The 12,939-nt window shown below is 47.0% G+C and overlaps 2 non-coding genes across 2 annotated transcripts; one reads left to right on the top strand and one right to left on the bottom strand.

Annotated features, from left to right (window-relative positions):
• Positions 1–738: 738 nt before the first annotated feature.
• trnar-ccu (transfer RNA arginine (anticodon CCU)) lies at positions 739–811 on the top strand. Its single transcript has one exon. It is a non-coding gene; the product is annotated as a tRNA-Arg (tRNA).
• Positions 812–3,331: 2,520 nt separating this feature from the next.
• On the bottom strand, positions 3,332–3,404 carry trnar-ucu (transfer RNA arginine (anticodon UCU)). Its single transcript has one exon. It is a non-coding gene; the product is annotated as a tRNA-Arg (tRNA).
• Positions 3,405–12,939: the final 9,535 nt, after the last annotated feature.

Below are 12,939 nucleotides of genomic sequence, written 5' to 3'. Positions count from 1 at the left end.
ACACACACACCACCCTCTGCTTGAAAAAGTTGCCCCTTAGGTCTCCTTTATATCTTTTCCCTCTCACCCTAAACCTAAGCCCTCTAGTTCTGGAGTCCCCCACCCCAGGGAAAAGACCTTGGCGGTTCACCCTATTCATGCTCCTGATGATTTTATAAACCTCTGTAAGGTCACCCCTCAGCCTCTGACACTTGGATCCTATCCTTAGAGGAACTGGTATCAGCTTCCACCACTGTGACTCTGTGATCAACCTTATCCGTCCTCTTTTCCAGGTCTCCCAGCTGCTGTTCATGCTTCTGCAGCATGATAGAGATCGGGGTCAGATTCACCTCTATCTGCTTCCCCAACATCTCGCGAGATTTCGCGAGCTCCTTCCCCAGGGCCTGGTAGGTAATCGAGTCCGAGGATCCTGCAGGCTGGGCCGGGGGCCTGGCCCCGGACACTGCTCCTCCCTTCTCCAACATCTCTGGACAATGAAAACGCAGGTAAGTTGATTTTTCACAATGTCCAGGGACTCCACTTTCTTTTCAGAGTCCCAGGATATCGCCATAGTCCGGATTGGGTGGGATAGAAATTCTTCCCCCTTGTGCTGTGGTGCGAAGCTCTGCAACATGATCGTCTGAGAACACCACCATCTTGGATCCCCAGAGTGCAGTGAGAGAATCAGACTCAGAAAAACACACAATGACAGGTCAGGGTGCAGTATTTAAAGGCTGCCATTTATGTTTTAAATGTGCAGCCCCAGTGGCCTAATGGATAAGGCATTGGCCTCCTAAGCCAGGGATTGTGGGTTCAAGTCCCATCTGGGGTGTCTGACTTGTCCTTGTGTGTCATTGCTCTTAAATCCACTTTGCAAACGTCTACATTCAGTTGATGGGATGTGCTGACCTTACACAAGTCTTCTGGCGATCTGCAGGATTCAGGCTAAATTCCCTGAAAGAGACAGCACAGTCACAATGGCTGAAAACCTGCTGAGATTCTCCTGGGAATGGCATGTTGGCTTAGTGGGTAGCACTGCTGCCTCACAGTGTCAGGGACCTGGCTTTGATTCCTCCCTTGGGTGTCTGTTTGTGTCAAGTTTGCACATTCTCTCCATGGGGTGCTCCGGGTGCTTTGGTTTCCTCCCACAGTCCAAAGATGTGCAGGTTCGGTGGATTGGCTTTGGGGAATGCAGGGTGAGAGGATAGGGGTTCGGCCTGGCTGGGATGCTCTTCAGAGGGTCAGTGTGGATGTGATGGGCTGAATGGCCTCCTCCCACCCCACTCTAGGGCTTCTCTGAACAAGTTTGGAGCAGATGGTCAAAGGCCCAGTCAAGGCTTCGTGAAGGGACTGCCATCCAGGTGTGTGTCCCTATGCTCCTTTTCCCTGATCTTCCCGAATGTTCAAATCAACATCATCACATTAAAGACATTTTGTTTCTTGTCTTAATGAGAAACGATTTGGCTTCAAGAGCACAAAGGTTTTGGATGATGTCTCTTGAGGTTTGCTGATGAAACCGTTGATGTGCAGGGCCAACTGCAGATAATGGCAGAGACACTCTCCAGTGGTGACTGTCAGCGTTACCAGTCGTGAAGACTTCATCCAAGAAACTGACGGTGATCTTGACCGCAGTCTCACCACGGCCTGCAAATCACAATCGGCTTAACCAGACTCAAGAACTAAAGAGAAACCAAGAACATCTCACCGATATTACCATGAAGGTTGGTTCCAGCAAAGGATCAACAGCGAGACCGCAAAAACACATTTCATATCTCTCTGTGCTGGAACTTTCTGCTGTCTTTCTCCATTGAAATAATATCCAGCTGATTTATTCTTCCTACCAAAGTGTATGACCTCACACATTCCCACATTGTCTTTCATTTGCTGAGTTTTTGGCCACTCCCTTAACCCATCCATCTCCCTCTGTAAACTCTGTGAGTCAGCCTCAGCAGTTGCCTTTCCACAAATGTTTGTCTAATCTGTGGATGTGGCACTCCAAGTTCTCCACCGATGGCCGAACTACCTCACATCTCCATCATAGCCTCCTTGCAATTGTATTCAATACCTTGACTAAGAAAGGTAAGGGCCCAAATGCATAGCCACAGCCCCATCAGTTCCAACCTTGAACCCCCAGATTTCAATCATTTCCATTGACATATTGGACCTTATCATAAATACCAAACATGCAGGTAATCTGGGATTCAGCTGGTAATGTTGACAGAATATAGCTTAGACTGACACCAACACAACCAAACCAGAAGTTGCTTTGTCCATAGATTGGTAGCTCTATCTGTTGGAGCCCCAGTGACCTCATGGGTACGACACTAACTTCCTAAACCAGAGATTGTGGGCTCAAGTCTTATTTGGGGTATTGATTTTGTTGAAAACTTCACTGTGCAGCTGATCTTAATCCTGTGTGGTCACGTGACCGTGGCAACAAAATCAGGCATTCTTAATTGATCCTCAGCTGGAGAAACTTGACCTGATAGAAAATTGGCCAAACTAAATTAAACAGCAGCTATCAGCTCCAGACAACATTGCAACTAAGATCAAAGAGTTACAAAGATTCAAGAAGAACCAGTTCCAACCAGCCTGAGGGTTGTATATTGGAGAAGTGTCAGCCTGAGACAATCCACTTTATAGCTCCTGGCATGACAACAGTGAAGGGTATTGGTGTGACCCCATTGGATGATGTGAACCCTGCTCATGTTCGTATTGGCCAAAGCCAAAGAAGATTCTAGAAGATCTGGGAAAAGTAGGGTAGGAACCACACCTGGATGCCAGTCCCTTCGCGAAGCCTTGACTGGGCCTTGCAGTGGAGCTCTGACCATCTGCTCCAAACTTGTTCAGAGAAGCCCTAGAGTGGGGTGGGAGGAGGCCATTCAGACCATCATATCCACACTGACCCTCTGAAGAGCATCCCAGCCAGGCCTAACCCCTATCCTCTCACCCTGCATTCCCCAAAGCCAATCCGCCGAACCTGCACATCTTTGGACTGTGGGAGGAAACCAAAGCACCCGGAATACCCCATGGAGAGAATGTGCAAACTTGACACAAACAGACACCCAAGGGAGGAATCAAAGCCAGGTCCCTGACACTGTGAGGCAGCAGTGCTACCCACTGAGCTGCCATGCCATCCCCAGGAGGATCTCAGCAGGTTTTCAGCCATTGTGACTGTGCTGTCTCTTTCAGACGATTGACCCAAAAATCCTGCATATCCTCAACATTCTGTATTTTTCTGACACAGGGTACCACCAACCCAACACAGACTCGGGGACTTTTCCAGAGGAGATGAGAAATTGACTTGACCTCGGATGAAGATCAGCCATGAAGACAAGGGTTAAACGTCAGACACCCCAGATGGGACTTGAACCCACAATCCCTGGCTTAGAAGGCCAGTGCCTTATCCATTAGTCCACTGAGGCCACATGTGTGAGGTTAAAATGGCAGCTTTTAAGTTTTGTTTTGCACGAACACACTGACTGTGGCACAGCCAGCACAGAGTCAGTGCCCTGGACAGAGGGCATTCCAAATCTCCTGGTTATATATGTTTTTCTCTTTACCCCCGCACTGCTGCCTAACTGTGGTAGTGCTTATATTTTCCCCAGCCCCCATGCTGTGTGTGTGCAGGTGTGAGACACAGTGAAAGACAACAGATGGACAAATCTTTATTCAATTCCCACCACCAGGAAGAAAGGAAACACCGAGTGGCCAGTGACAAGCATCAAAGGGCAATGCTGTGTGACCAAACAGTGAGGGGGAGGGCACTCTCTGAACAGCTCAAGGATGTTGGTAGACACTGCGTGCTCCTTCTCCAGGGACACCCGGGCTCGAACGTAACCATGGAAGAGGGTCAGGCAATTGGCCCGAACAACCAGTTTGGCCAGGCCCAGGAGCAGACCCACGAGGAGATCCTCTGACCAACCCTCCCCCCTCGGCACTGGGTGCCCAATGATGGGGAGTGTGGGGTTGAAGTCCAACCAGAAACGGAGGAGAAGGTTTCCCAGAAAGCTAAAAAGGGAGTGCAAGCGCCCTGTTCCATGGACTCCACAGCACCACAGAACAAGCAGTTGGGCTGGGAGTCTGTGAACCACCACAATCTGCGGACTGCCGCGTGCAATACCCTCCACCCCAGATCCCCGTGAGAAAGGGGGAGGACTCCCATGTAGAGAGCCCTTCACTGGGGATGGTCCCCACCGCCCGGTGGTAAATGGGCACGCCAGGGTGTGTCCGGGAGGTGGATGAGGGTGTGCAGCAGCAGTCTGTACAGGGCCCTCTGTGATACACCCCTGAAAGGGACAAAACTAAAACTCCGGAGACAGCTCAGGTTGTGGGGCACAGTCTCCCGCAGGAAGTCCAGGACCCTGGGGCCAATGTGAAATTCCGTCCGGGCAGGAGTGAGCGCAGACGGGATCCCACCGCACACCTGAGCATCCTCCAACTGGGGCACTACGTGGGGTCTGAGCACCGTCGTTTTAAGGTGTCGGATGATGGTGGCCACGTACCGGACGTCTACCGCTGCCCTGCTCGCTATATCCTGCGGCAGCGTCCAGCCCAGGCCCCCACCATCCAGCACGTCCCCGACCCTGGTCACCCTCACAGTCACGGCCCTCCCCTCCGACAGTCACTCGAACCCACGAGTACGGAGGTGTGGATTCCTGAGCAACGTCTCCATGACGACAGTCGCAACTCCTGCCGGAGGGTAGGCGTGACGCGATTCGACCATGTTCCAGACCGTGAGCAGGTCCTGGTAAAAGACAGGCAGTGTCCTGAGAGTGACCTCCAAACCATCACGGTCCCTGAACAGGAGCTGAGTCTCGTAGTTGAGGTTACGCACCTGGTGGAAAAAATACGTCACCAGGGCCCCCCGCCGAGGGGGAGGCTCAATGTAAAGGTATCGCTGCAAGGTCTGAAGGTGGAACGTCGCTACCTGGGTGTGAACGCACACCAGCGACTGACCGCCCCCCTCAATATGGAGACTCAGGACCTGCGCAGTGACCCAGTGCATCTTTTTGTCCCAGAAGAAGTGAACCAACATTCTCTGGATGTCAGTGACAAAACCAGGAGGAGGGACCAAAGTGACCAGCCGGTACCACAGCATGGCAGGCACCAGCTGGTTTATGACCAACACTCGACTCCTGTGAGACAGCACTCAGAGCAGTCCTGTCCAGAGGCCTGGGCGAGGTGAGACTTTGGCCTCCAGCTCCTGCCAGTTCCCCGGCCAGGATTCCTCAGCCGGGCTGAGGTAGACCCCCAGATCGAGGAGATGGTGGTACTCCAGCTGAACCCCCGTAACTCCTCCGGCAGAGACTCCACCCGTCACGGGCTGACCAGTCGTCTGGAATATTGGGCCCAGTTGATCCTGGTGGAAGAGACCGATGAGTACAAGGCCTGGCACTCACACATCCTCTCCAGGTCAGCAGGGTCGGTGAAAGGGAGGAGCACGTGGTCAGCGTAGGCCGAGATGACCACCCCCTGTGCCCGCACTGCGCAGAACCAGCCCCGACAACCTCCTCCACAAGAGGCACAGGAAAGGCTCCACGCACAGGGAATTCAGCTGGCCGGACAGGGGGCAGCCTTGGTGTACACCTCTCCCAAAGTGAAGGGGCAGTGTCATGGAGCCATTAACTTTAAAACTAATTGTACCTGCCTCCACTTGGTCCACATCCACACAAGCATTTCCTGTCATGTACCTGTCCAAATGTCTTTCTCATAGATTCTATACAGTGTGGAAACAGGCCATTTGGCCCACCCAGACTCACTCCCCAACGTGTCCTCCGGCCAAATGTACCTAACCTTCACATCCCTGAACAGTCTGGGCAATTTTGCATGGCTAATTTACTTGTGGGAGGAAACTGGAGCACCTGGAGGAAACCCACACAGACACGGGGAGAAAGGGCAAAATCCACACAAACTGTCACCAGAGGCTGAAATTGAACCTCGGTCCCTGGTGCTATGAGGCAGCAGTGCTAACCACGGAGCCAACTTGGAAACTCTTCAGGAGCAGTCACCCAAGGGAGGAATCAAAGCCAGGTCCCTGATGCTGTGAGGCAGCAGTGCTACCCACTGAGCCACCATGTCATCCCCAGGAGAATCTCAGCAGGTTTTCAGCCATTGTAACTGTGCTGTCTCTTTCAGACGATTCACCCCCCCATCCTGAAGATCCCCAAAAATCTTGAGCAAGAACATGTTGGGCACCACTTCCCATCCGCTGAAAGGGGGATTTCTCCAAAGTCAATTAGAAATAACGTTGACAGTGAACAAGCCGTAAATAATCAGATACTCCAGATGGGACACGAACCCAAAAACCCCAGGTTTAGGTGACCAGTGCCTTATCCATTAGGCCGTTGGGGATACACCCTTCAAGGTCAAATGGCAACCTTTAAATACTGAACCCTGCCCTGTCATATTGTTTTTTTCTGAGTTTTCTACTCTTACTGATTGTTTTTTACCCCTTCCATTTCATGCTAAATTGTTCACTGCTTGATAAATTGATCTCGCCTCCCATTTGGCCCCAGACGGACATTTGAGAAATCACAGCCGGTCAGACAGCGTCCGAGGAGCAGGAGAGTCGACATTTCGAGCATAGGCCTGAAGAGCTTCGACTCGAAACATTGACTCCTCTGCTCCTCGGATGCCACCTGACCAGCTGTACTTTTCCAGCACCACACAGTTTGACTCTGATCTCTCACATCTGCAGTGCTCACTTTCTCCCAGTCGAGAAATCAACTCAACTCCAACTTTGCAGACCCAGAGTTTGAGGCAAATGGAGCAGACAGGAGAAGGAAAAGGGCTGAATGTTATTGTGTGCAGCACTTTCAAGATATTTGCAGTTAGTGGGGAAGGAGGAAGTGGAGATGTTGCAAAAAGCTGCATTGAGGACAAATCAACAGAATCTTAGCGGGCATTCAGCCCATGGTGGCTGTGCTGTCTCTTTCAGACAATTCACCCCAAGATCTCCCAAATCCTGGAATTACCTTGTGCAAGTCTCTATGTCACATCATTTGCCATAATCTCAACGGAGGCACAGTGATTTTTAACAGAGTACTGTCGATGAAATGTTCAGTCAGCATGGATTGAGATGAAGTTGACATGGAATGAAAATCAGCAACAAAGCCCAGGCTAAAAACCCAAGCCCCCCGAGATGGGACTTGAACCCACAATTACCAGCGGAGGGAATCCAGGGCCTTATCCATTCGGCCCCTAGGGCTTCCACAGCACACTCTCTCTGGAAAGTGTTGACCTCAAACGACTGCTACAGCTGAGCATGTTCCAAGATCGAGGATGGCATGTTGAGGGACACACTAAAGTATGGAGCAGCTGCTGTCAAGGTGTAACAGTTAAAGAACACTGTCTAAGGCCTTTCTGACCAGTTATGACATTGTCACTTCATTTCTCAGACCCTCTTGGTGCCTCAGAATGAAGAGAAATCGTTTCCTGCCTCAGTAGAAAGATCTGCCCGAACTTGCGAGACCCCCTTTTGTGGAAGAGAGCCAGCCCTATATCAGGACAGGAAGGAGATTCCAATGGCTCAACATGGATTGTTCCAGTTAATATCCTTTCTCAGATGGATAGAGCTATAGAGCGAGTAAAAATTGTGGGAATTTGGGAAATTCTGACAATCTGTTTTAATATTTTGTTAATAAAATCAAGTTGAACAACAAACCAAATTTTGTCCCCCTTTGTCTTCTTCACCAACAAGAATACTGAAGGATAGTTGAGTTTAATTACATTATGTTGCTAATGTTCATCTGGTTGATCAGTGGAAATTAAAAGCCATGTCACACAACAGGCAGAGTCAATCTTTACCTGAGTAGAAGTTCAGCAGAGAGAAACAGACTTACTTTGTGATATCAGAGGGAATTCCTGTCCCATTGATCTATTAACTGCAGGGAACTTTCAGATATGTGGTATCTTTAGAGCAATGAAATATCCTCCCAAGATATATGCTTTCAGTCTCAACTGAAGATGTTATAACTTCAATGGCTAAGAGTATTAACCAATAAATCAATGCCAAGCCAGTTGAAGTATGACACTTGGCACATCATCATCGCTGTAATTGCAGAATGCAGCATAACCTATTCCATCTTCTAACCTACTGACAGCCTACTTTTCAGAAGTCTCCTTACACGACTCTGAAAACAAATTAAAAGAAACCAATTAAACCAAATAAGCACAAATTAAAATGTCCCAGTCATTTAAAAAGGCTCTGTCACAAAAGTCAAAATTTCCCAAGAAAGCTTACACTTACAGAGTCACAGAGTTGGACAGATCCTTCGCTCCAACCCGTCCATGCCAACCAGATATCCGAAAGTTATCTAGTCCCACAAACCAGCATTTGGTCCATATCCCTCTGAAGCCTTCTTATTCATGTCTCCATCCAGCTGCCTTTTAAATGTTACAGAGTCTTAGAGTTGTACAGCACGGAAACAGACCCTTTTGTTCTAACTCGTCTATGCTGACCAGATATCCTGAATTAATCTAGTCCGACTTGCCAGCAGTTGGCCCATATCCCTCTAAACCCACCCTGTTCATATACCCCCATCCAGATGCCTTTTAAATGTTTTGGAGGAGCCGGTGTTAGACTGGGGTGGACAAAGTTAAAAATCACACAACACCAGGTTATAGCCCAGCGGGTTTATTTGGAAGCACTAGCTTTCGAAGTGATGCTCCTTCACTGGGTGGTTGTCTTCACCTGATGAAGAAGGAGCGCTCTGAAAGCTAGTGCTTCCAAATAAACCTGTGGGATTATAACCTGGTGTTGTGTGACTTTTAACTTCTAAATGTTGTTATTGTACCAGCCTCCACCACTTCCACTTGCAGTATGTTCCATATAAGCACCACCCTCTACATGAAAAGGTTGCCCCTAAGGTTCCTTTTAAATTATTATTCCTCTCACCTTAAACCTTTTCCCCTCTGTTTTTGTACTCCCCCACCCTGGGGAAAAGACTGAAGCTATTCACCCTATCCATGTCCCTCATGATTTTATAAACCTCTATAAGGCCACCCTTCAGCCTCCGACACTCCAGAGAAAATAGCCTCAGTCTATTCATCCTCCCCCGATAGCACAAACCCTGTAACCCTTGCAACACCCTTGTAAATCTTTTCTGAATGCTTGCAAGTTTTACAACATCTTGCTATAGCAGGGAAACCAGAATTGAACGCAGTATTCCAAAAGGTGGCCTAACCAATATCTTGTACAGCCACAACCCAACATCCCAATTCCTATACTCAATGCACTGACTCATAAAGGCAAGTGGATCAAATGCCTTCTTCACTGTGCTATCTACCTGCAACTCCTTCTCTTCCTAATCTGTGTGTATGTGAGTTACAATAATCGTTTTGCATTCTGATATGAATAGATTCACTCTTTTGTTAATTCAACATATCCAGGTTTAATTGGATACTTTTAAACACCAATTCAATTGGATTGGGAGGAAGACATCCACAAGAAAGGGTCCCTTTTTAAATTAACCTGTTAGTGACCAACCAAGGATCCAGGTAAATGAAGAAAGGAAACCATTTCATCCCTGCTCACCTGGGAGCTGAACAATTTGGGGTATCTGTCTGGAACTGTAATAACGTGGGGAACAATTCTCACATCAGCCTCTCTTTGTAAGTGCTCCATGTATTTATGAAACAATGCCCTTCACCAGAACATCTCAGTGATATATTTAACATTCCATTCACATTAATCACTCCAAGGGCATGATCTACATGAAGAATATAAACAGTAAGTGGTGAAACTCTAAGGTTCGGAAGCATCTGCTGAAAAAAACAAAATGAATATTGCAAATTGATAATTGTGTTTCTCTCCACAGATGCTACCTGACCTGCATTTCAATATTTCCTGATTTTATTGCAGATTTCCAGCACTTGTGGTATTCAACTCGTGTATAATTTTTTTACGTAAGGAGAATGGAGACTTGAAAACATTGAATGGGACTTTTGCTCATTAACTTCTTGGGAATTGTCTGCTATTGAATGATTTGATTCAGACTTTAGATAAGGTGCAATCATGACAAAGTCTGTGGGATTGTACTTATTATATATCAAGGAACAGCTCATCAAATAAGGCAATCCTCTGAAACATATGAATTCTCACCTCAAGTTTGGGGAGAAAGGTATAAAGGATAAGTATTAGATGGGGTGAGATCTGATCAACTTCAGAAAAACTTTGATCTTAAAACTACAATTCTACAGTGAAAGTGAAATATTGTGAAGTGTATGGTTAATTGTCGATGATATTTGTTCCTCCTTATTTAATTTCTATAAGTATCTGTAGAGTAATTTATAAACATATATTTACGAACCATTGTTATGCATAATTTTGGTAATTTTATAATTTGCCATGACTTTCTCTTCACCTTATTCAAGGAGAGTGTTTATTACAGTGAGTGATACCACACAGTATTTCAATTGCACTGAATTGGTTTTGAAAGATAACTCAATAAATACAGGTTGATGCTGTCGATGGTTCCTGTCGATATATTTCGTTGACCTGTTCAGACGTGTTATGATGTTAAGTCTGAGGCAGAAAGAGGAAGAAGGTATAAGTAAGGTTCAAGAAACTGAAGACAGACAGAGCCCTGGAGATAACAGGAATGAACTCAAACTAGGAAATAGAGAATTTGAAGGGACCATGCAATGTTTATGTGAAACAGGATTAAGGAACCTTCAAGGCATTTTACAGAGGGATAACAAGCAACAGGTCGCCAGGGAAAAAGTATGTCTTCTCAGAGCAAAGGAGGGAATTTACACTTGGAGCCGGAGGAAGTGGGTGAGGTTCTTAATGAATAAACTGCATTGGTATTTCCAAAGGATTCTGGGTAGTCCAAGATGGAGGACGGGAAAAAGTTGTGACTGTAAGAGCTGCCCCTTTTTTGAGGCATTTTAGGTCTTGGGGTTGATTTCCTCAAATTCCAGGAGCAGCAATTACTGTTTTATTATGCAACTTTGGAGAAAAAAATCTCAAAACAACGGCACTTTTAAAAGGAAGAAAGGCAGACAAAGAAAGCGTGTACTTGGTCAGGAGGGTGGGAGGGAAGAAACCTACACTGCTCACTGATATGGATAGGAAGGGTCGAGAGGGATATGGGCCCAGTGTGGGCGAATGGGACGAGATTAGATTAGGATATGTGGGCGGCATGGACGAGTTGGATCGAAGGGTCTGTTCCCATGCTGTACATCTCTATCACTCTCTGACATGGTGGATGGTGAGTCTTGTATATTGATATTCTAGAGCATGTCAATATTAAAAGGGAGGTGTTGGGTGTTTTGAAAAGCATTAAGGTAGACAAGTCCCCAAGACCTGATGGAATCTATCATAGAATCCTGAGAGAGGCAGGTGTGGAAATTGCTCCGGATTTGTGCAAAATATTTGTATCCTTTACAGTCACAGGAGAATTCCCAGAGGACTGGAGAATACCCAATGTTGTTTCTTTCTTTCAGAATGGCAAAAAGAATAATCCAGGAAATTAAAGGCCAGATTGGCTTCCTGTTATTCATTGCTTGGACATCACTGTCTGTGCCTGGATGGTACCCTCTGGAAGTCACTCTGTAAAGATCTCCACCCCTCTACCTTGGGGTCTCAGGATCTCAAGGTGTTCCTCTCTTTGGCCAAGGTTTCGGTCCATGTGTAATGGTTTCCTGAATGTGGTTCCTGTGAAGTGCCTTGTGCCATGAAAAGGGATCCCTACATGCAGGCTGTAGTTGGGTTGAAGTGTTATGGAGAGCAGGCAGGAAAGTGGAGTTGAGGCCGAGATGAGATCAGCCATGATCGTGTGGAATGACAAAGCAGGCTCAAGGAGCTGAATTGCCGATTGTTTAAGATCTTCGGAACACAACCAAAGACAGAGCTATCAATTGCCGTGGGTGTCTAACATGGTATCTCACCTCAGATGCATCATGAAGAGGGTGTCCATGTTCAAAGCCAGGGGTTGTGAGTTCATATCCCATTTGGGCTGTTATGTTTTTAAACATGAACTCTGATCAGCACCCTGTGTCTGTTTGATCTCAATTCCAGTTAATAACGGGAGATGGTGGTGCAGTGCTAGACCTGGAGTAGGAATCCAGAACACCAAGTTCATGGTGTGGGGGAGATGGACTGTAATCCCACCATACAAGGTGGTGAAATCTCAGCTCAGGAGGAGCTTTGTCTGATGGGAACCATATATTGCTATTGAGGTTTGTTAGGAAGCTAACTGGTTCCATATTCTCCTTTCAGGAAGAAAACCTGGTGAGACTACAGACCCACAGCAATGTGGGTGACACACCCTCTGGGCAATAAACACTGGCCTAGTCAGAAACATATCGCATTCCTTCCCTGTAGCTCGGTCACAATCCTGGAACACCCTCCATTGATTCATTGTAGGTTTACCTCCAACAAATGGTCAAAAATCACACCACACCAGGTTTTAGTCCAACGGGTCTATTTGAAACCACGAGCTTTTGGAGCATTGCTCCTTCATCAGGTGTAATGAGAGAGGAGGCATCAGACACAGAATGTATAAGTAAAATATCAAAGGGTCATACAAGTGATGTGAATGCATTGAACAAATCCAAAATGGCCGACTCCCTCCTGTTAAATCTTCAATCAGTTCGAAAGGAGATACAAGCAGCACATGGATTGCAGTGGTTCAAAAAGATAGCTCCCCATCACCTTTCAGGGGAAACTAGGGAGAGGCAATAAATGTTGATCTAGCCAGCAATGTTCACGCCCAGGAAATGAATTAAAACAATCCCACAATGGAATAAACCGCCAGGGGAAAAGTCATAGTGTAATGACTTGAAAACATCAAGCCCCAACTTTGGATGGTTTCTATTGTTATGTTTTACATTATCATCCAAAATGCACCAGTCATTGACATAAAGGTTATGATTTGGAGGAGCCGGTGTTAGATTGGGGTGGACAACAGGTTTATGTGTGTGTATATGTGTGTGTGTGCAGGGGAGACCGAG

The sequence above is a fragment of the Chiloscyllium punctatum genome, chromosome 18, assembly GCF_047496795.1.
Source record: "Chiloscyllium punctatum isolate Juve2018m chromosome 18, sChiPun1.3, whole genome shotgun sequence".
Taxonomy (NCBI): Eukaryota; Metazoa; Chordata; class Chondrichthyes; order Orectolobiformes; family Hemiscylliidae; genus Chiloscyllium; species Chiloscyllium punctatum.
This window is presented reverse-complemented; position numbering and strand designations above follow the sequence as displayed.